At 35.0% G+C, this 26,026-nt stretch overlaps 1 pseudogene across 1 annotated transcript; it reads right to left on the minus strand.

Annotated features, from left to right (window-relative positions):
• Window positions 1-24,084: 24,084 nt before the first annotated feature.
• LOC311603011 (small ribosomal subunit protein RACK1-like) lies at window positions 24,085-25,154 on the minus strand (annotated as a pseudogene). Its single transcript has one exon. The product of its transcript is annotated as a small ribosomal subunit protein RACK1-like (transcript).
• Window positions 25,155-26,026: the final 872 nt, after the last annotated feature.

The following is a 26,026-nucleotide window of genomic DNA, read 5'->3' on the forward strand; positions in this document are numbered from 1 at the left end:
TAAAATTCTGAGACTGCCATAAGTATGTCCTTATTGACTAACTCCTTCAACATATTGTGACATGAAGTGACTTGTATTTTGTATCATATTTGGGGTTTACATTTTCCATGTTTACTAAGTCTGGTATTCACTTAAAGAAAAAAATTTTAACAGATACCTAAAAATAAGTGTCAGTCTGGAGACATGATCTCAAAGAAAGGCAAAAATATATAAAGCTTGTCAGGGTTTGTACTGAAGCCATTATTGTATACCCTAGCAGCTGTAACAAAAGGTCAATCAGTAAGATGAAATCACCCTTCCCTAAAGATCACAGAACTTCAGCTGAGACCTATGACTTTGTGGAGACATTAACTAACATTTTTGGAGGAAGTTGATTACATATACATTTAAGCATTAATATATAAACTTAAACTAAATTCTTTTATATTATATTTGAAATTGCATTATCCTAATTCTATTTTAATAATAAAATTCAAAGACATAAACAGTATCATTTTTTTAAATAAAATTCATATTTTGTGAGTATAATCTAATTACATTTCTCCCTCACCTTTTTTTCTTCAAAAACCTTCTATATGGATTTCATTACTCTCAAATCATGACCTATTTTTAAATAATTATTATTGCATGTATGTATGTATATGGCTTTATTTATTCCTATATATAGCCTTTCCAGTCCATATAATATTACTTGTATATAGTTTTGTAAGGCTAATGTTTTTACAAGACACTAGCTTGGAAAATTTGGTGTGAACAAGGATGACAGCAAGGGACATACTAACCTGGATGACAAAAAATTCATGAAGTTTCAATCCTATAAGAAACTACAGCTAACTGATGCAACATGAAACAATTGTTTTCCAGAATTTTCATTATTAAATAAAAAAATGTATCTCACTGGCAACTGTTTTGCTTGTAATACCAAATAAAAATAGATGAAATAATTTAAAATGGTACAAATTAAAAGGAATTTCTTTTAAAGATAATAAAATTTGCTGTATTTTAAAAATAAGTTCTGTTATAAAGCAATAAAGATATTAAATATGTTTAATTTCATTATATCAGAAACAAAGATCTATAGTAAATAAAAAGTACTTTTAACTGAGTCATAAAATATACATAAAAGGAGGCCACTCTGGCCAGGGAAGTAAGTCACAATTCTAGTAGGCACTCCCATATAACTCCCAGGCAATTCTGACAGGGGTAACCTGCTGTCCTTCCTCTGAGTGCCACTAGGCTTCCCCCTCCAGGGGACATGGTCAAAGGTGAGGCACCAGAGTATGTGAGAAAGTAATATCCCACTCTCCACTCTACTGTGGAGAGTGTTCTGTCCATTGTCTAGATCTGGGTAGGGGTTTAAGGTTTACTGCCTGTATTGTCCTTGGCTGGTGCCTTAGTTTGAGCGGGAACCCTGTGCCTAAATCTGCCTATCATAATGTTCTACTTGTAGGCTTCTAGGACCCTCTGGATCCTTCTACTTTGCCATTCTCCCATGATTCTCTCATCTAGAGTCCCACTAGAATGTCCTCCCCTCTGTCTCAGTTTCCTGGTAAGTGAAGGCTTTACAGCAGGTTACCAAGAAGAGACTTGATACCCTATTAACATATACAGGGGGAGGTAATCCCCCTCAGGAACAGTCATAGGGGAGGGGAATAAGGGGAAAATGGGAGGGAGGGAAGAATGGGAGGATACAAGGGATGGGATAACCATTGAGATGTAACAAGAATAAATTAATAAAGGAGAAAAAAGAGAGAAAAAGTTTTCAGGAGAAAAAAAAGAACTTATGTACACAATTTTTATGTTAAATTCTGCATATGTTCTATTTAGTATAATATGTATGTATGCATTCAATGTGAAAAATAAAATTTACACTGAAAAAAAATTCTGACAGGGGGAATAAGTAGGCTAATGTCAGATTTTCATCTATCTCTTAACTCCTTTAAATCAAATACCCCAGTTTCATCACTACATCTGCAGAAATCTACCTGCAAAGACCTTCTCTGTTAATTAGTATTTTATTGCTATGAAGAGACACTATGACCATGGCAACTCTTAGAAAACAAAAGATGTAATTGAGGATGCCTTAAAGTTTCAGAAGTTCTATCCATTATCATCATATTGGCAATAATAGCAGTATGCAGGCAGAAATGTTGCTATAATGGAATCTGATCATTCTACATCTTGATCCACAGGTAGAAGAAGACTGTGTTCCACAATGGGCATAGTTTGATGGTAGCAGACCTCAGTGCCTGCTTCCACAGTGACTCATTTCCTTCAACAAGGCCATACCTACTCTAAGAAGGCCACATCTTCTCCAAAAAAGCTACATTTCCTAATAATGTCACTCCTTATGGACCAAACATTTATACACATGAGTCTGTGTGGAACATTCATATTCAAACCACAGCATTCCAATCCCTGGCCCTCCTTGGTTTGTAGCCATACTTTAATGCATTCAGTCCAACTTCAAATGTACACTTTGTCTAAACAGCCTCAAAAACATTTAAAAGTGCAAATTTCAAAGTCTCTTTTGAGACTCATGCAACCTATTAAATGTAATAATCTTTAATATAAAAATCAAGAAACAGATCACAAACTTACAACATATAATGACTCAGGATCTACTTTACCATTCCAAAAGGTGAGGGAAGGACCACAGTGAGGAAATTGTGGAGCAAAGTAAGACTAAAAATGATCTTGGCAAACTCTGAACTTTGCAGTTCCATGTCTGATGTAAAACCACTCTTCACATCTCCAATTCTTTTCAGCTTTGTTGACTGCCCCAATTTTAAAAGTCACACCAAGTGAGCCCTCCAGCTACTCTGACAAGGAAATCAAGTATCTATACTTGAAGCCTTTACCTCTCCCTCTCTTACTCCAAGTCAAAGACCACAGTCAAATCTTCAGCTCCAAAGCAGACCTTCAACTATGGCCTTTCCTGACTCTCTGTTCCAATTCTTAGGAAACAACTGAGTAGGTCCTCATGGAATATCCTGTTATCTTTCATCCTGCGAACCCTTTTGGAAGGATTCACATCATCAATCCCTTTCCTATCTGTCAACTACTAATAGTAATAAACACAATCTATCTGAAACTTCTAGTGCTCACATCCATTAGCAGAAAAGAAAAAATGTATAAAAGGTGATACAGAATCACTCTAGTTCTCTAGGAAATAGAGAAAATATAGAAACCAAGATAAAAAACTCACAGAACAAAAACAAGAAGACAAAAAAAAAAAAAAAAAAAAAAAAAAACCCTAGAATTATAATCTTCCCAATCCCAATTGCCTAGATGCCAGCCAGCATAAAAACAAAATCAATAGCTTATGGGACAATATGATTCCACTTGCACCCCACAACACTATAAAGGAGACCCTGTACATTGAAAAATAGCTGAAGCACAGGAAAGAAAACATTAAAATAACTTCAATAAATATAATAGAGGTTCTTAAAGAAGAAATGAGTAAATCCTTTAAAGAAATCTGAGACAGTACAAAAAGTGGATAGAAATGAAAAAAAATTAAAATCTGAAAGTGGAAAGATAATAAAAAAGAAAACACAAATCCAGTGAAATCTGAAAGTTAAAAATTTAGTAACTCTAAAAAGATAATAGAGACAAGCTTCAAGAAAAGAATATTAGAGATAGATGAAAGAATCTCAAGCATTGAAGAGTCGATAGAAGAAATAATGGGTACCTTTTTCAAATTATGTTAAATATACATAAAATTAATATAAATTATCTAGCAAATCTAGGACACTATGAAAAGACCAAATTCAAAAGTAATATAAAGGGAAGAACCCAAGTCAAAGACAGAAAAATATTTTTGAGAAAATCATAGAAGTAAAATTTCCTAGCCAGAAGAAAAAAATGTCTATCAAGATACAAGATGCATTTAGAACACAAAATAGAATGGACAATAAAAGTAAGTCCCCTTGTCACATTATTCTCAAAACCTGAAATGTGCAGAATGCAGACAAAACTTCAAAAGCTGAAACAAAAAATATCATGTAACATTAAAAAGGACTATTACCATAACATTTTACCTCTCAAATGAAATTCAAATTGCCAGAAAACATCTTTGAAGGAAAAGGATAAACAAAAAACTCCATCTTTTGTGATAAAGTGAAGACAGTTCTAAGAGGCAAGTTCACAACATGTACTGCTACCTTAAAAAGTAATTGGAGGGATTTCATACTAGAAACTTAAAGGAATGCACACCTGAAAGCTCCAGAACAAAATGAAGAAATTATCTGCTCCCTAAAGGAGTCAATGGCACAAAATAATCAAAATCAAGGCTAAAATTAACAAAATAAATATACACACATACATGTGCAAATTTGTGCACACACACTATAAATGAAGTAGAGAGTTGTTTTTTAGACAATAATATACAGAGAACTAAAAACTCTTATCTAAACTAACAAACAGACAGATAAAGAATATAGAAATATGGCAAAATTGGAAATGAAAAGAGAGATGTGACAATAGATACTTAAGAATAAAAAAATAATCATAAGGCCATAACTTAAAAATCAGTACTCCAACAAACTGAAAATGTTTAAAGAAGTTGACAATTTTTTATGTATACCACTTATCAAAGTTAAATCAAGATCATACAAGCAGTTTCAAAAGACCTATAACCCTTACTGAATTAGAAGCAGTCATTAAAATTCTCACATCCCCAAAAAAGCCCTGGGCCAGATGGTGCTAGTGCAGAATTGTACAAGAAATTAAAGGAGGGATTAATGGCAACATTACTGAAAATATTCAACAAAATAGAAATAGAATAAATACTGCCAAATTCATTTTACAAGTCCATGTTATTCTGAAACCATACTATATAAAGACTCAGTAAAGTAAAAGAATTATAAACCGACTTTCCTTATGAATATAGATGCAAAAATACTCAATACAATACTTGTAAACAAAATTGCGAGCACGTCCAAAATATCACTTACCATGATTAAATGTGCTTCATCCCAGTCCCACAGGAGTGGATAAACATATTAAATTCAATGAATATAATCTACCACATAAACAATTTGAAAGACAAAACCCACATGATTATCTCAGTAGAGGAAGAAAAATCAATTTATACAAACCAGCCAATAACTCACTTGACTTATGATGCAATTCATGGGATGAAGCCTGAACCTGATACTGCTTGAGTTACCAAGGACTAAAGACAATATACTATAGTTTTTAAAAAAGAGAGAGAGAAACAAAACAAAAAAATACTAATAAAATGACTCCTAGTGATATTCTCCTATACACATAGATCATTGTCTTGCTAAGCTATCTTCACAGAGGCATCACTATACAGCATATTAAAAGATATTCAAAGAGTCACATCCACATATTAAGCAGAAAGTGAGAGACCTTGAACCATTCATCCCTAAATGAGATGCTCTATCAAATTCCTCCCTGCAGAGCTCAGAGAAACCCAGAGAAGTGGAGCTTGAAAGACTTTAAGAGGGAAAGAATCTGGACGGCAACAAAACAAAACACAACAATAAGAACAACAAAAACAAAAAGCAAGGCCCTCTGAATCAACATGATAAAACACATATAAACTCAAAGAAAAAGATACAGCATGCATGCAGCCTACATGGGTTTGTACTAGATGCTCCACGTATATTATGACTTCTTGTTTAGGGATTTTATGTGATTCCTGTGTATGTGAATGAGTGGGTCTTTGATTTTTCTGCTTTAGCTTGCACTATATTTTTTCTTTTGGTCGTCTTGTCCAGCTTTGATATGACAGTTTATGTCATATCTTATTACAGTTTGGTTATAATTTCTTACTATTTCTTAGAAGCCTATCTTTTAAATGAGATACAGAAAGGGCTGGACTTTTGATATTATTGGAGGTGCATCAGAATTGGGAGTATTAGAGAGAGGGTAAATCATTGGAAATATTATGTAAAAAAATCTATTTTCCTTAAAAGGAAAAAGAAACATAAAAGATGTAGTGGATCTAAATATGTTTTATTTGATCCCAAGTGTAGGATGTGAAACTAACTTATGTGAGGGTGTGTCATGTTTTCATCATGTGAGAGAACAGGTGATGTTTGTTCACTAGAAGAGGTACGGACTCTGAGAGGAAAAATGTGTGAGTGTGTGTGTGTGTGTGTGTGTGTGTGTGTGTGTGTGTGTGTGTGTGTGTGTGTGTGTCCCAAACTAGAGGCTGGCCTCTTTGGTCTTTTCATCATTTCCTATTATTTGGCTGTTTATTGCTTCCCTTTGAGATGCTCCTAGAAAGCCATTTCAGCTAATGTTTAAAAGTTCTGGCTGCTGTTCCTGGTGGTTGCAGTCACCATTGCTGAATTTCTGGTTTGCTATTTAACAGACCTACTAGAATCCTGCACCTGCAGACTGTGCCAGTGGAACCACTCCAAGGAATTGAGTCTAAACAGTCTACTTCTCCTTTTCCCATTACTATTTTTTTCTTTTGTATCTCAGATAGAGTGTATGGAAGGGAGGTACAAACAGTAAAGAACCCTAAATAAAGTAGATTTTAAAAAGTTCAAACCCTTCAAGTGGTACCTAACCTGGCTGGGGCACAATGGGTGATTAACTTCTAATGCTATAAAGAAAAATACAGGTGTTAAAGGTAAAAAGATACTGTTCCAGGATATCAGCAAAATGGCAGCTACTATTGTAGAGTTCTTTCCTACTTTGTCCTCTCAGGGAATTTTCTGTTTTTGCTTTGACTTCTTCCTGTACTCCATTTTAAAAAAGATTGGAAGAAAGGCTCATGAGATATATAAACAGAAAATAACACTAAATTCTATAGTTCTGTAACAGATTTCAGACTTGGCAGTACAAAAGAATGTTTACTGGTAGAGATAGAAGCTCTTGGGAGGCAAATAGCATCACTGATAAATAGAGGAAAAATGTATTCATATTCAGTGATAATTAAATATGGGAATTCTCTGCTCTTGCTGCTGCACCGTTTCATGCTTCAGATCTTCAGAACACCTGCATAAGTAAGAGGCAGAGAAGAATAGGAAGCCAGAAATGTTAAAAGAGTTCCAGAAGAACATGATGGCAGACAGGCCAAATGGGCTTTTGGGGAATTTGAGAAAATAGAGGCATTCTATTGGGCTACACAGATACCACCAGCTTTTCTATGGTCTGTGCAACATATCCCTGCTAATGATGGTGATGAAACTAATGATGCGATGGCATGGTATCAAGTAGTATGCTGGATTTAAAGCATTTTAAAGAGTTTAATATACAGCATGGAATACATTCATTTTTTGACAAATAAATGTTAAGCAACTGGGCTATGCAGTATAAACTTATATACCAAGATTGGAAGGGATGGGTATCAGCTGTGTTAGAAGTTGCTCATCAGTTACAGTGGTAGTCATGGAGAACTGAAACCACAAGAATAGAACAACAAAATATAACAAGGATGATAAAGGTTGTTAATGAACAATTGTTTTGTGAACAGTGTTATACTGACTTAGTGGGTAACTGCTGACATACCTACAGCCTCGCCCCTAAAATGGATATCAAAGAGACCTGTGCAGCAAGAGTAATGTTCCTGGACAAAAGAAAAATTGCATGCACTTCAACAACTGCTACAAGAGAGCTGGAGGCTTACCATATAGAAGAATATAACAGCCAATGGAAACCTCGAAATCAGAAAATGGAGGATGGTAACAGATATAATAGCAGTGAATATAGTAATTCAACCAATGGGTCCTTACATCCTGGACTTCCTCTACTTTCTTTTTTTTTTTTTTTTACCTAGTTCTTGACCTATAATAGTAAATGCCTTTAAAATGTTTTCTTTTTACAAAATATCCTTGATTAATCAGGAAAATGCAAAGTTTGCTTTCTGATGACCTACTCTGAACAATAATGATTCAATAAAGAGATGCCATTGGAAGATACTTCCCCTGGGAATGTTGAATAGTCCAACTTTATGTCAATACTTTGTGTGACAACTGTTAGAAATAATTTATAGGCAATTTCCTCAGTCTACCATTTACCATTACATGGGTGGTATTTTGTTGGCTGATTCTGATGTAGATACTTTAGAGAAAATGTTTAAGAATACAAAAAGAATTCTACCATACTGAGGGCTAAGATTGCTCCAGAAAAAAATGCAAAGAGGAGAATCAATAACTCTAAAATAACTTAAGAAAAAATTGACCTCAAAAGATACAGATCCATAGAAACCAGTTGAAAGCTCTTAAATGTTTTCAAAATTTAATGGGAGATATTAACTGGCTGAGGCCTAAAATTGGATTAGCTACTTATGAGTTAAGTAATTTGTTTCAAACATTGGAAGGAGATTCAGATTTAAGCAGTGCAAGGTGTCCAAGTGCTAAACAAGAAAAAAGACTTAATTCTTGTAGAACAAAGTACACAAAATGTTTATGTGTACAAAATTTATCTTAAACTTGATTGTGTTTTGGTTATTTTTCTTTCAAATCATTCTGCTATACATCTCCTTATGCAAAGGGAAGACATTATTATGTAATGAATTTTCTTAGTACAGAAGCAAAGACAAACTGTTGGCCCTGATTCTTTAATGATTTTATTTTTATTAGATATTTATTAAAAGCATGTACCTTTCTTTCAACCCAACTTCCCTAAGTAGGAAGAAAAAGATATTAAGGAGCAGTAGAATGAAACTTTCTCGGTATCAATTCTGTGGGGCAATTACCGTGATGTAATTCTCAGGAGTCTAGCAGATCACCTACCCAACAGAAGAAGGTACACCATATGAGGACAGAACTTGAAGGTATCCCCAGAGACTTCTGCTGCAGCCTTCATCAATCTCCAATCTCTCTTTCCAGTTCCCTATTTCCATTGATGGCCATTTTTTAATACAATAACCCTATCAGAGTTGCCAGGCCCTGTCCTTTGTCTTTTGGTGATGCTTCCTCCTTTGATTTTACATAAGATATTTATCAGTTTGTACAGGCAAATTCTCAGTGTAGGTGACATCGTGAGACTGTTTTCTCTTTGGTCCCAGACTAAGGCAAGATTACATTCTTTTCACAACATAAGATATTTATCAGTTTGTACAGGCAAAGTCTCAGTGTAGGTGACATCGTGAGACTGTTTTCTCTTTGGTCCCAGACTAAGGCAAGATTACATTCTTTTCACAACATACATAGAAAAATTTCTTCATTAATTATAAAAAGTAGAATAAGCTTATCTCAACTGTTAGGAAAAGACTTGCCTGAAGTTATAATGCCTCTTACAAATGCTGAGATTATGTTCTTATGGATAATCAATAAAGATTGGCAATGAGTTTGTAGTATCTACTTGGGAGAAATTAATAACAAATACCACAAAATCTAATAAATATAATTTATAAAAAGAGCTAATTAGATTCTTCCACATATTGTAAAGAGAATACCAATTCCAGGGGCACAAATATTCTATACTGATGCAAAATGGATGGGAATGGCAGGTTATTAGTCAGATGAAATAACCAAGGTGATCAAAAGCCTATATACCTCAGCTCAAAAATCAGAATTGTATGCAATCTTTATGGAGCTAATAGATTTTCATGAATCTCTTTATGCAACTACTAACTTACAATATGCAGAAAGAGTTGTTTTACATGTAGAAACAGCTGATTTTACTCCTGATAACTCAGAATTGACTTTGTTATTTCTTTAATTGCAGCTGTCTATCAGAAGCAGAATTTATCCATTACATATTAGTCATATTTGGTTTCCAACAGGTTTCTCAGGTCCATTGGCATGAGCAAAAGAGAAAATTGACCAATTACTAATAGGAAATGTTTTGGAAGCTCCAAAATTTCATAAAAAACTTCGTGTTAAGAGGAAAGATTTAAAGAAAAAATTTCTCTGTCACCTAAAAAACACCATTATCTGCAGGTAGCCATTCTAGGGGTATCAAAAGGAATGAAATCTGGCAGATGGATATGTTTCATTTTTGCAGAATTTGGAAAATAAGATTTGTACATCATACTATTCATTCATACTCAGGGTTTCAATGGGCAACTGTTTTAAATTATGAAAAGGCTGATTGTGTAATTTTACATTTATTAGAAATAATGGCAATTATGGAGATACAGGAACAAATTAAGACTTACAATGCTCCTGCATATGTATCCAACATGATGAAATTTTTTTTGCGTTTCTTAAAGCACATAATTTATATACCACAAAATCCTACAAGACAAACAATTGTAGATTGAGACAAGTATTCCTTTAAAGAGATGGTCATAATACAAAAAGAGAGAGTTAAGACCCCCAGTGACAGATTAAGTAATGCTACATTGACTCTGAATTTGTTAAATGTAGATGATAAAGGAAGAACAGTAGAAACTGCTTTATAGAAAATAACCAAGCAGCTAGGACAACCAATATGCTAGAAGTAACTGTTGACAATGTAATGGAATCTTGCAGTGGTTTTGAGATGGGGATGCAGTTATACTTATGTATCCATAGGGAATGGAAAAATATGGTTACAGACAAAATTATAAAGATTAGATCTTACTAAGAAAGACCTCCTGCTATCTGAAGTGTGAATATCTTCAAATAGCAAAGGGACATGTCATTCTTTCATACAACATGGATATTCCAGCTCCAGCAGACAAATAAAGTTGACACCTTATACCTGGTCAAAAATAAGGCAGAAATTAACCATTGTATGTATTGTGCACCTTGCATAGTCCATATATATACATCTAGAAATGTACCTATACTAATACTTCTTAAATTTTGTTTACTTTCACACCAAAAGGCCAGATAATAATGAGGAAAAAGCAAGTAGCTCAATTGATTCACTCTTGCAGACTGCCTCAGCTAATGTTTCTTGAAGAATTTTCATGAATATGAACTTCTAAAGGGGTAGCCCAAAGGATTTATCCCAAAAAGACTAGACAGAAAAGATACAGCTGTCTTTTTGAGCACATGGCCAGTATCCTAATTCTATAAGAGTACCAAAAAGATGACTTTACTCTTGAAAACAAAAATTAATTTTAAGAACATGACACTCTCAATGTTTGTTATTGTGTGTGGAGGGTGAGTTATATTTAAGGATTTCTTTCTTTTACAGCTTTATCCTTCTTTCTTTCTTATCTTTCTATCCTATCTAGTGTTAGAGGAAAGAAGGAGAAAAGAAAATGGTAAAAGGGGAGGGGGAATGTAGAAATAAAAAATAAAAGGTAGATTACTGAATATACAAACCTCAAATATTTTACTTTGGTACTGTATATTGATAGAAATTTAAAATTATTTTGTTCAACTTTATTTAATATGTTGTACATATTGTATGTTGATAGAAATTTAAGATTATTTTTCAACTTTCGTTTAACAGACTTAGTCAACTCATTTGAAAATGTGATGTAAATTTCTAGTCTTATGAAAGCTAACTATTGCAAACTCCTCAGGACAGGTGGAGATGTAAGTTAGTAGTTAATAGCCTATAAATCATACTTTTGGCCTTGATGTATACCAGTTTAGTTAATTACAGAATATGTTTTATTTATTGTGTTGTATATTCTTTCAATGTTAAACAGATATTACATAGCTAGAAACAAGCAGTGTATGTCTAGCTATACTGATATAGATTAAGTCAATCGATCAGTAACTACATAGATAGATATGATTTTACACTATAGGAAACAGATAGATGGTCGTCAAACTCTTCAGAGATCTACAGAATATGGCATTAATAGTAAAGGGATTTTCTATTAGAGAGAAAAATTTGATCCTGGCAGCACCTCCAGTCTACTTCAGTGAAGATGATGGGCATCAAGGAAACAAATGTAGAAAAGTAGCATATATATATATATATATATATATATATATATATATATATATATATATATAAGAAAGAAAGAAAACAAAAATAACTTTACTTGTCTTTAATGCTGATAGCATACTGACTGCCCAAAGTGTTTATAAGCATGACACTGGGAAATTGACTGTCCAACTTTGAAGAGACTACATGGGTCAGTCCTTCAAAATTCCTGCTTCATACAAAAGTTTGTCAGATATTCTGGGACATTAAACTGAAGACTGGAATCCCCAATGATAAATAATCCTTTGGTGACTGTCCAGTCAACTATTTTTTATTGTTTTTGCCTATACTTTTGGAAGATGCTTGCCTGTACTTCCTACATATTAGGTAATATTTCATTCTTAACTGTATGATGGGGTTGGAGAAAAGATAGCTGTAGTACTGTACAGAAATGACAGAGAGAGTTGACTGTGCAGACCAATCACCCAAGGTTTCTCAGTGTCATTACAACATCCAATATTCAGCCTACCAGCCCAGAATATCAGACAAAGTTTTAATTAAAAGGGTAATATTTAGTGGATGTAGACATGTTTTCGTTTGATTCCCAGTATGGGATGTGAAAAAGGCTTGTGAGAGGGCATTTGATGTTTTTCTCCTTGAAGAGGAACTGCCTCATGCAGTTTGCCATTGATAAACGTCCTAATTTGGACTATGATAGGAGATACATATGAGACAAAAACTGAAGGCTTGTTTTTTTGGCGTTTGCATCACTTAGTATAACTTGGCTATTCATTGCTTCATGATGCTTCTATAGAGAAACACTAAGGAAAATGATTTGAGGTTCTTGGTTCCATGGGGTTGCAGCTGCAGTATCTTTTTAAATGTATAGTTTGCTGTTTAATGGGTCTTCTGAATTCCTGAGGTAGCAACAGTTTTTGTCCAGTGGCTATCTTGCCATATTTGTTTCTTTGATGCGCATCATCTTCACTGATGTAGACTGATGGTACTGCCAGGAGTAAATGTGTCTCTATGTAATAAATGTCACCATTAAATGCCATATTCTGTAGATCTCTGAAGTATTTGAAGAACATCTATCTATTTTCCATTACAGAGTACATAATCATATCTAGTTTTTACCTCTGTATATTTAAATAGACGAATACTGCTTGTTTCTAGCTATGTAGTATCTGCCTAACCTTGAGATCATATACAAGAGACAAAACTAAGCTTATTTTTGCAATTAACTAAACTAATATATATCAAGACTACAAGTAAGAGTATTTACAGGTAGTTAACTACTAACTTGCATCTCCAATAACCTTGACCAGCTTGCATTAGTTAACTATTTACCATATTTTCATATAAGTTGCATATGTACAATACATTAAGCACAAGTTGAACAAAACAATGTTAAATTTTTTTCAACATACAATACCAAAGTAAAATATTTGAGGCCAATAGATTCAATAATCTACCTTTTATCTTATAAACCTCTAGTTTCCTTTTTTATTATTCTCCTTTTCCTCTCCTTTCTTCCAATACTAAATAAGGTAGAAAAGATAAGAGGAAATATAGAGTTAACAAATTATTTTTCATTCTCTTCCTTGGGCAGTTTATTATATTTGTTTATTTATTAAGTATCTCTTTTAAGTTATGACTACTCCTTTCTACAACTCCTTGTCCTGAAGGACTGTTTGGATAACCAGTCATGTGCTTTAAGTCATAATGTGCAATAAATTTCTTCATCTTATTGGATACATACATAGGAGGACTGTCAGTCTTAATTTATGCATGTATCTCCATAATTGCCATTATTTCTAATAAATGTGTAATTACACAATCAGTTTTTTCATAACTTAAAGCAATTCCCCCATTGAAGCCATGAGTATGTATCAATGGTATGATATACGTAATTTTGTTTTCCAAATAAGCAAAAGGAAATATATCCACCTGCCAAATTTCATTCCTTTTGGTACACCTAGGGTTACTTCCTGCAGGTAATGAAGTTTGGTTACATGGAGAACATGTAGGACACATTTTAATTATTTTTTTGGCTGGTTATCATGTGATAGAGAATTATTTCTTTAAACCTTAGCTCTTAACACAAAAATTTTCATGAAATGTTGCGGCGTCTAGTGAATTTCCTACTAGTAATTGGTCAATTTTCTCATTTCTATGTGCCAATGGACCTGGTAAACGTGTATGAGACCAAATATGAATAATATATAATGGATTGCTCCAATTTCTGATGGTCTGTTGCAATTCCAGAAATAACAAAGTCAATTCTGAGTTATCAAGAATAAATTCAGTAGTTTTTGTATGCAAATCAGCTCTGTATATTGAGAGTCAGTTATTACATGAAGAGATTAAGGAAAATCTTATACCATCATCAGGATTGCATATGATTCTCATTTTTGAATTGATATATATGAGATTTTGATCTCTTTGGTTATTTTATATGCAATTGTCATCTTGTTGGCATCAGTATTGAATGCTGCTGCTTTTGGAACTGGTGTTCTGGTATAATAAGTGGAAGAACCAATTAATTTTTGGGGGGTTAAAGAGCATTTCTTTAATACTTTTTATATTTTTATTAATTTATTCATATTACATCTAATTTGTTGTATCCTCCCACTTCTCCCTCTCTCCCACTTTCACCCTATTCCCCTCCCCTATGTCTGTCACTGAGGCTGACCACTCTCTCCATTTCTCTTCAATATAGTACTGGAAGTTCTAGCCAGAGCAATAAGACAACAAAAGGAGATCAAGGGAATCCAAATGGGAAAGGAGGAAGTCAAATTATCTCTATTTGCAGATGATATGATAGTGTATATATGTGACCCCCAAAGTTCCATAAGAGAACTCCTACAGCTGATAAACACCTTTAGCAAAATGGGTGGATACAAAATTAACTAAAAAAGATCAATAGCCTTCCTATATACAAAGGATATCTGGGCAGAGGAAGAAATTAAGGAAATTATACCCTTCACAGTAACCACAAGCAATATAAAATATCTAGAAGAAACTCTAGCCAAGCAGGTAAAGGACTTATTTGAAAAAAATTCAAATCTCTGAAGAAAGGGATTGAAGATGACATCAGAAGATGGAATATTCCCCCTTGTTCATGGATCAGGAGAATTATCATAGTAAAAATGGTCATCTTACCAAAAGCAATTTACAGATTCAATGCAATCCCTATCAAAACACTTACACAATTTTTAAAAGACATTGAAAGTTTAATTCTCAACTTCATATGGAAAAACAAAAAATAAGAATAGCTAAAACAATCCTGTACAATAAAAGATCCTCCAAAAGAATTTCTATACCTGATCTCAAGCTGCACTATAGAGCAACAGTAATTAAAACACCATGGTACTGACATAGCAATAGGCTAGTTTATCAATATAATTGAATCAAAGACCAAGAAATTAATCCACACATATTTGTTCACTTGATTTTTGACATAGACCCCAAATATATTCAACAGAAAAATGATAGCATCTTCAACAAATGGTGCTGGTCTAACTAGATGTCTACTTGTTAAAAAATGAAATTAGATTCATAATGTCACTATGCACAAAACTCAAGTCCAAGTGGATCAAAGACTTCAACATAAAACCAGAGACACTATGTCAGTTAGAAGAAAAAGTGGGGAAGAGCCTGGAACATATTGGCACAGGAGACAACTTCCTGAACACCAACAGCCCATGCCTTAAGGTCAACAATTAATAAATGGGACCGCATGAGGCTGAGAAGCTTCTGTAAGGGAGGAGACACTGTCAACAAAATAAAGCAACAGCTTACAGACTGGGAAAAGATCTTCACCAACCCTATATCTGACAAAAGTCTAATATACAAAATATATAAAGAAGTCAAGAAATTAAACACCACCAAACCAAATAACCGAATTGAGAAATGGGGCTCAGAACTAAACAGAGAATCCTCAACAGAGGAGTATCGAATAGCTAAAAGACACTTAAAGAAATGCTCAACACCTTTAGTCATCAGGGAAATGCAAATCAAAACAACTCTGAGATTCCATCTTACACCCATCACAATGGCTAAAACCAATTATTTTTTATAAACTATATATATTTGATTTTGGAATATTTGTTATTAATTTCTCTCAAATAGTTACTATAAATCTTTGCCAATTTACATATGTATCTACATACATAATCTCAGCATTCATAAAAGGCACTATAATTTTGCCTAGGTCTGTTCCTGACAACTGATGCAGTCTGATTCTACTCTTTATAAATAATTCAGAAAACTTTCCTGTATATATCTTCAATTTTTTTACTTTGTACATGTGCTAGAAAAATCTACTCCATAATACTTTCTTTGCTTTGTATAATGAATCCAGTAGGAGAATTAATTCAAGGTAAAATAATAAAAAATACAATCAAGTTGAGGATGGATTCTATAGTCATATGCATTTGCAGTCTTTGTTCTACAAGAATTAACTTTTTACTTATTTCAGCAATTAGACATCTTGGACTGGTTCAATATGAATCTCCCTGTCATGTTGGAAACAAATTATTTAACTCATAAGTAGACAATCTAATTGTATGCCTCAGCCAGTTAATATCTCCCATTAATTTTTAAAAAATCTTTAAGAGTATACAGCTGGTCTTTATCGATCTGAATCTTTTCTGGTCAATTTTTATAGCCCAAATATGCTATTGAATCTCCTCTTTGTGGTTTTTTTCTGGAGCAATAGTAACCCCCAGCATGACAGAATTCTTTCTGTTTCCTTAGACACTTTCTCTAAATTATCTGCATCTGAATCAGTCAACAAAATATCATCTAGGTAATGATAAATTATAGATTGAGGAAATTTCCAAATAATTACTTCTAAAGGGTGTTGAAAAATACTGACATTAAGTAGGACTATTTAACATTCGCTGTGGATATATCTTCCAATGGCATCTCTTTATTAGACCACTATTGTTCAAAGTAGGTTCTGAGAAAGCAAACTCTTCCTTATCTTGCTTATGCAAGGGTACTGTGAAAAAGCAATATTTTAAGTAAATTACTATTATAGGCAATGACCTAGAAGAAACTAGAAGGTAAAGGAATTCCAGGATGTCAGGACCCATTGCTTAAACACTCTATTCACTGCACTTAAATCCATTACTGTCTTCCATTTTCCTGATTTATTTTTTTATAACAAAAACCGGAGAATTCCCTGGTTTTGTAAACTCTTCTATATTTTGAGTCTTCATGTTTTCTTGTACAAGTTGTTGGTGTGTCTGCACTTTTTCTTTTTTCTTGGGACATTGCTCTTGTCACAGAGATAAGTTTGATAACCAGTTTACGTGCATAGCTGTTTGTATGTTAGCATTGGTGACTCTTATATATTTGGAAACTTGATTCCTATGATGTTATTTATTTGCACAATGGGCACAGCTTGTGTAATTCTCAATCAACATATCAATACCTTACTGAGGAATATCTACCATTTCATCATTGTCTGTCTCTATGATTGTAAGAATATTAATTTGACTACCCCAATGTTGTAAATGATCTATTTTTACTAAATTTATGGTTTTAGCAGCCAAATAGAGTCTCAACCTCCTGTTTTCCATCATAGTCCCACACATTTAATACATTGTACACTTGGTCTTATGTTAGATAATTTACCAATTCTGAATCACTGTGTATAAACCATTTGGAGTGGTCAATCTGGATTCCAAGAAAGGATAGTGATATTTGCCTATGTATCTAATAAACCTATTTCAAAACCATTCATTTGTACCATAAGCATTGTTTGCAAGAACATAAGTCCTCCAGTGCTGTTCTTTCTTTTGGAGCACATACTTCACTTTGATGTAAGGAAATGATAACAACTGAACAATTATATTCCCTGTATTTATTTGCATCTTCTTTGTTTTGTGTATGCTATGATTTTAGTTTCTTCCTTGCAATACCATGTGTAATACCTGGATGCATAATAAAGCCTTGAGAAGTTAATCTACTTCCCAGGATTACTTCTATTGTCCCTGAAGGTAAAGGACCACAAAAAGTAGTGGTAATTTTGTAAAATTCAACATTTGTAGATAGTGTAAGAGATTTATCTGAGACCAGATCCAAAGCTATGCTTGCTCTCAGTAGCATGCATTAAATCTTCAATATTTTGTTTTCATCTTTCTTCCTGCTTGTTACCTCCTGGCTGACTGAAGAAAAATAGCTGGTATTGTTTGCTGCAAGGCCTCATGCTCACAGGCCACTCCTTTCATTTCCTGTTAGCAAGGGATTACCTCAGATGCCTCTTTTGGATTTGCAATCCTTAGAAAATGTTTGCTCTTTCCACAGAGGCTACAATACCCCGAAAATTTTGTCATACCATTGCCATTATGGCAAGAATCTTCTAGTTCTCTTCTATGAATATCATTTTCTCCAGAATTAATGCACATGCTATTATGAGGTCTGGAGCTTTTAACCATACAATTTCTTTCCAAATGGCCAAATTCATTACAATTACAGCACTGGATGTATTCATATCTAAGACCTCTAGCTATGGCTTATCCTATGATGTTGGCATGATACTCCTGAGAGTTACTATCAGTTGTGACTCTTGTCCATTCATCAATTGTGGCTGCTAATGATTTTAATGGTCTAATTACTCACTGTCATTCACTATTTTCATTTTCAAATGCCAAGGTTTGAATCAACCTCTGTCTGACATCAAAGTGTGATAAGGCTCTATTTACAGCAGAAGTCAATCTCTGTAAGAAATCTGTGATGGTCTCACCAGAACCCTGTATTACTTTAGTAAATGAATTATATCTGTTCTCTGACTATCAATCATATCCAAAGATCTTAAAGCTATGATGCAATATTATTCTATCACAATGTCATCAGATTGAATTTATTCTTGTACACCAGTGTTATGCCCTTCTCAAAGCAGTGCATCTTTAACAATATTTATTCCTTTTGATATATTATGCTGTTACAATTTTATAACTTCATATTTCTACCACAACAACCAATATAATTGCTGATCACATTCTACTACACCTGACTCCAATCCCTTACAATATTGAGGAATAATTCTATTTTACAGAGCTCAGTTAACAAAAGAGGGATATAATACAATATAATACAATAAACTCTTTAAAATATTTTAAGTCTAACATTTCTATTGGATGCCATGTCATCTCATTATAAGCATTACCATCATCATTTGGAGGTACAAATAATGGGAAAGCAGAAGGTTCCTCTGTACTTCCAGGCAAATGCTTTGGCAGTTCACTTGGCTCAAGTAGAACCATTTTTCCCTGTACAACTTTCTGCACTTCCAGGCCCCTTGCTTCAGTCCAGGACTACTGTCACCTGGCTGTGAAAGTGCATAGAGCTGGAAGGGCAGCAATCTTCCTTCTAGCCTGGACAGCTTCCCTCTTTTGATCCTGAGATAAAGTCCCACCCTGAGACACGAGGCTTGAACTACCTCCCCTTTTTGGCACTTTTTGTTTTTCAAGCATTTCAAATTTTACCTGAAAACTCTCTTGTTGCACAGCTAACTCTGGAATCCTTTCCACAAACAAAGTGATTATATCTTCTGATTTACCTATATCATCCATTTTTTGTTGTTCAGATCCCTCCTTAGCAACTCATAACTTTTCTAATTGTTCAATAATTTTCCAACCTTTATAAAAATGTAATGTAGGAAGACAATTAAACAGAAACATAAAATCACCTCTCTGTGCAAAGGAGAAGAGAACCTGCCATTTTGCTGACACCCCGAAGCAGTATCTTTAAACCTTCAAACCTGCAGTTTCCTCTACAGCACTAGAAATTAACCATATATGGGTACCATCTGTGTAGGCTTTGAACTTTTACAAACCTACTTTATTTTGTGTTCTTTAAAACGTATACCTTGCTTCCAACCCAACTTCCCTAGATAGGAGAGAAAAGAGGTCACTGGGGATAAGAGAAATAGATCATTTTAGATGCAGTTCCTTAGAGAGATTCTGCTTTTCTTCATTAATATTTGAGAATACCCATTAAACAGCAAACAACAAATTCAGCATAAGTGACTGAAACTGGAGCAGCTGGAACTCAGAATGTCAGAGATTTCTCTGGAGTATATCTCTCTATGAACATCATGAAGCAATGAAGAGCCAATCAAAATTAAGTGATGCAAAATCCAAAAACAACAACTGCAGCAAAACAAAACCATAACAAAAATAAAAATCCAAATGACAACCAGACAAAAATCATGCTCCTGGTTTTGGGTTCATATTTATCTCCTCTCAGAGCCCATAGTAGGATATATATCCATTTGTAAACCCATGTGCCTGCATGAGGCAGTTCTTCTTTTAGCGAAAAAACACCAAAAGCCCTCCCTAATATATGTTTCCAGTGGACAAACAACACAGACACTCACACAAGTCTGTTTAGCATCCCACACTCGGGATAAAAACAAAAATATGTTTATATGCAATAAACACCCCCTCATATCTAATAGAAAATGACTGTATTCTAATACATAAGGAAATTTTTGATATTGGGGTTTTTTTGGAAGTTTTCCTATTCTAAACAGCACAACTACTAGAATTAAATTATTCATACCTCTTCTAATTTTCTTCATTGTCACTATAATGCATGTTATTCCTACTCCTACAGCATGCACAGTACATTCTTCTTATTTTCTAACAAAATGAGATTTTAAATTTATTGTTTCATATAATTTATCCAAATTCAGCCTAGATATGACACTGAATGCAAAATAAAATAACATTACACTGAAAAAGAAGTCATGATTTCAGTAAAGATATATGTGTTGATTTAGATCCCGTATGAAAATTATTAAATAAATCCTGTGTAAAGTCTCCCACATTTTCATTTTTATTTTTATTTTTATTTTTATTAGACTTTCTAAAGCTGCTTGTACATTTTCCCACAGACCAGCTCTAGGAAGCAGTGAAAAGGAGAGAAGAGAAGGTATTTGTCCTTCCTTGGTAGGGAGAATTGAGCAGGGAGTGAACAGCTATTTAAAGGAAACCAACTATTGCTGAACAACTAACTCTAAGAACTGGTTGTTGATGAAAGACTTATGAATAGAGAATGAAAAAAATACTGAGATCCATGCATAAATTGTGGTACAAAATAAAAAGTCTTGTAGCCCAGGAAAACGTTGTTTTTCTACTTTTCTTCCTTTTCTGTTATTTGCTTGCTATTTCCCTTCATTCTTACTCTTTGGATCAACTTCAGCAATTGACTTGAAGTGAAATTAATCTTTTTCTACTCGAGGAAATTCCTCTAAAATTGGGAAAAAGGCAAGGCTGCCCTCTCTCTCCATATATCTTAAATATAGTACTCGAAGTATAAGACAACAAAAGGAGATCAAGGGTATCCAAATGGGAAAGGAGGAAGTAAAATTATCCCTATTTGCAGATGACAAGATAGTGTACATAAGTGACCCTCAAAATTCCACCAGAGAACTCCTACAGCTGATAAACACCTTCAGCAACCTGGCTGGATAAAAAATTAACTCCAAAAAGTCTGTAGCCTTCCTATACACAAATGACAAGCTTGCAGAGGAAGAAATTAGGAAAGCCACACCCTTCCCATTAGCCACAAGCAATGTAAAATATTTAGGAGTTACTCTAACTAAGCAAGTGAAGGACTTGTTTGAAAAAAATTTCAAAACTCTGAAGAAAGACATTGAAGATGACATGAGAAGATGGAATGATCTTCCTTGCTCATGGATCGGGAGAATTAACATAGTAAAAATGGCCATCCTACCAAAAGCAATCTACAGATTCAATGCAATCCCTATCAAAATACCTACACAATTTTTTAAAGACATTGAAAGTTCAATTCTGAACTTCATATGGAAAAACAAAAAACCCAGAATAGCTAAAACAATCTTGTACAATAAAAGGTGCTCTGGAGGAATCTCCATACCTGATCTCAAACTGTACTGTAAAGCAATAGTAATTAAAACAGCATGGTACTGGCACAGAAACAGGCTGGTTGATCATTGGAATCAAATCGAAGACCCAGATATGAATCCACACACATATGGTCACTTGATTTTTAACAAAGACACCAAATCCATTCAACCGAAAAAGGATAGCATCTTCAACAAATGCTGCTGGTCTAACTGGAGGTCTATGTGTAAAAAAATGCAACTGGACCCATATTTGTCACCTTGCACAAAACTCAAATCCAAGTGAATTAAAGACCTCAACATAAAACCAGAGACACTAAGTCACTTAGAAGAAAAAGTGAGGAAGAGCCTGGAACATATTGGCACAGGAGACAACAACCTCCTGAACAAAATACAAACGGCCCAGAAATTAATGCCAACAATTAATAAATGGGACCTCCTGAGGCTAAGAAGCTTCTGTAAGGCAGGAGACACTGTCAACAGAACAAAGCGACAGCCTACAAACTGGGAAAAGATCTTCTTCAACCCTACATCTGACAAAGGTCTAATATCCAAAATATATAAAGAAGTCAAGAAATTAAACACCACCAAACCAAATAACCCAATTGAGATATAAGGCTCAGAACTAAACAGAGAATTCTCAACAGAGGAATATCAAATGGCTGAGAAACACTTAAAGAAATGCTCAACCTCCTTAGTCATCAGAAAAATGCAAATCAAAACAACTCTAAGATTCCATCTTATACCCATCAGAATGGCTAAGATAAAAAATTCAAGCGACACCACATGCTTGCGAGGATGTGTGGAGAAAGGAACACTCCTTCATTGCTGGTGGGAATGCAAGCTAGTATAGCCACTTTGGAAATCTATCTGGTGTTATCTGAGAAAAATGGGAATAGGGCTTCTTCAAGACCCAGGTATTCCACTCCTTGGGATATACCAAGAAGAGCTCCAGCACACAACAAGAAAATTTGCTCAACCGTGTTCATAGCAGCCTTATTCATAATAGCCAGAACACGGAAACAGCCTAAGTGTCCCTCAGTAGAAGAATGGATAAAGAAACTGTGGTACACTATGAAATACTACTCAGATATAAAAAAGAAGGAATTCTCGAAATTTGTGGATAAATGGATTGAGCTAGAAATGATCATAATGAGTGAGTTAACCCAGAAGCAGAAAGACTCAAATGGTATATACTCACTTATATCTGCATACTAGCTCAAGGGGCATGTCCCACAAAAGCCTTCACTTACCAAAAAGCTGGGACAGAGGGGAGGACATCCTAATGGGACTTTAGATGAGAGAAGCATGGAAGAATAGCAAAGTAGAAGGATCCAGAGGGTCCTAGAAACCTACAAGTAGAACATTATGATAGGCAGATTTGGGCCCAGGGGTCCTACTCAAACTAAGGCACCAGCCAAGGACAATACAGGCCGTAAACTTTAAACCCCTACCCAGATCTAGCCAATGGTCAGAACATTCTCCACAGTAGAATGGAGAGTGGGATATCACTTTCTCACATTCTCTGGTGTCTCACATTTGACCATGTCCCCTGGAGGGAGAGACCTGGTGGCAATCAGAGGAAGGACAGCAGGTTACCAAGAAGAGACTTGATACCCTATGAGCACATACAGGGGGAGGTAATTCCTCTCAGGAACAGTCAGGAGGGGAATAATGGGAAAATGGGAAGAAGGGAAGAATGGGAGGATACAAGGGATGGGATAACCATTGAGATGTAACAAAGAATAAATTAATTTAAAAAAAAGAAAGGCAAAAAAATTCCTTTTTCATTACAGATTGCATCATGATTTTCTCATCTACTGCAAGCAATAGAGTATTTATAAATCAACAGAACAAGAACATAATCTAACACATAAGTACAAACAGTTCTGTATAACCTACAACAAACATAGAGGAAAAATCAATTTTCAAATAGTGGTTAGCATGACCTGATTTTTATTTCTTAAATGATACTTGTGAATAAAGCCATTATGTTTATATGTTTCTCATAACAACATAGCTTGAACTAAATTTTCAACACAGAAAAGATTTTACTTTCTTACAGTCCAAAATGAACAGGTAAGCTATCCATCTTTTTCTGAGCCTAGGCTAACTGCAAAGGGGTCTTCTATTGCAAAAGAGTTCCAAGCCCACTTTCTAGTTCTCTCAAAGCAGATTCTAAAGAAAGTCTTCCACTGCTAACAGTAGCTTATCAGGTACTATTATTTCAAGTCCTAATTTTCTTTCAAGCAGTTTCTGTTTAACTGCTCACAGTCAGAGCCAAGATTCTTTCATTTCTTAAGTCTTTGGCCAAATGCCTTCTTCCATGTTTCTCTGTGGTAAAAAGTTTTCCAGTGTGAATTTCATTAGGACTGAGAAATAGAGAGAAAGACAGTTTTAGGAGAAAGAGCATACATCAAATTATATATATATATATATTTTTTTTTTTTTGAGAAAGCCAGTTTTATTTCTAAGATTTTGTCATAAACTTTCGGCGGGTACCAATAGTCACCTGCCACACTCGCACCAGGTTGTCTGTATAGCCAGCAAACAGAGTCTGACCATCAGCAGACCAGGCAAGAGAGGTACACTGGGATGGCTCTGCTTTGCTGGTGGTGCTGGTAACTTCTTGTTTCAGTCCATCTACAATGATCTTGCCCTCCAAGTCCCAGATCTTGATACTGGGGCCAGTGGCAGCACAGAGCCAGTAGCGGTTGGGGCTAAAGCACAAGGGTTGATGATGTCCCCGCCATCTAGTGTGTACAGGTGCTTGCCTTCATTGAGATCCCACAGCATAGCCTGGCCGTCCTTGCCTCCAGACGCACAGAGATCCATCTGGAGAGACTGTCACTGTGTTCAGATAGCCAGTGTAGCCAATGTGGTTGGTCTTCAGCTTGCAATTAGCCAAATTCCATACCTTAACCAGCTTGTCCCATCCACAGGAAACGATGATAGGGTTGCTGCTGTTCGGGGAGAAGCGGACACAAGACACCCATTCTGAGTGACTCTCATCCTGGACAGTGTACTTGTAGACACCCAGAGTGTTCCATAACTTTATGATCTTGTCTCTGGATCCAGACACAATCTGCCGGTTGTCAGAGGAGAAAGCCACACTCAGGACATCCTTGGTATGGCCTACAAATCGTCTCATGGTGGTGCCCGTTGTGAGATCCCAGAGACGCAGCGTTCCATCCCAGGAGCCTGAGAGGGCAAACTTGCCATCAGAGGAGATAACAACATCGCTAACCAAGTGGGAGTGACCTCGCAGAGCACTCTGTGGAATGCCATAGTTGGTCTCATGCCTGGTCAGCTTCCACATGATGATAGTCTTGTCTCAAGACGTGGACAGGATCATGTCCGGGAACTGCAGTGTGGAGGCGATCTGGGTTACCCAGCCGTTATGGCCCTTAATGGTCCCACGAAGGGTCATCTGCTCGGACATGGCTGCAGCTGAGGTGAGTGTCGCCGCAGCGACAAGGATGGTACCGGATAGCTCGGAGAGCCAAGCTCCACTCAAATTATATTTTAGGCAAAATTATAATTAGATCATACATAATATTCAAGGGCAGTGGTGATCAGTTGGAGATCTTTGGAACTTTGTTATGCAATAGTTCTATGAGTTTTCCTTATGTCTCCCACAGTATTTTATGTGTAAGAATGATTTTTTTCCATGTAGGCCTGTGCAACATATTTATGCATGGTGCCTGCTGAGTTCACAAGAGAGCACTGGATACCTTTGATCTGGAATTGCAGATTGTGAGCTATTATGTAAGTACTAGGAAGTAAACAAATATCCTCTCCACGAAAAAGTTTTCTTAATTGCTGAGCCGTCTACCCAGCCCTTTTTTTTTTTTTCTGGCACACACACACACACACACACACACACACACACACACACACACACGTGCACGCGCCGCGTGTGTGTGTTTGTGTGTGTGTGTGTGTGTGTGTGTGTGTGTGTGTGTGAAATCATGGTTTATGTTTTTAAAATGTATTTCTCTTCTTGATACACTTATAGTCAAAGGTACAAAAATCATATAAATAATGATTATCTTACTAATTATTTTCACAACCTTACTTTTTATTTAACACTACTTTCACACTGTTCACAATCATACAGTTGGGCATGGCTGCTGATTTTTGTCTATTATATAATAATGAGAAAGACTCTAAACTATTTTTTAAACTCATTGTCTGTAGGCATATTTAATACAAAGTCCAAATTTTACCATTTTAACTGATGTTGTTCTTAGAATGTATTTTATATTTCTCTTGGGTGTATTTTCATGAGTATCTCTAGGGTATACACATTCAATTTTAAATTCTGAATTACATCATATGCATAATTTAAAAGTACTTAAAATTCTTGATTTGCTTTCC

Source organism: Acomys minous, assembly GCF_964271855.1.
Source record: "Acomys minous genome assembly, chromosome: 8".
NCBI classification, from domain to species: domain Eukaryota; kingdom Metazoa; phylum Chordata; class Mammalia; order Rodentia; family Muridae; genus Acomys; species Acomys minous.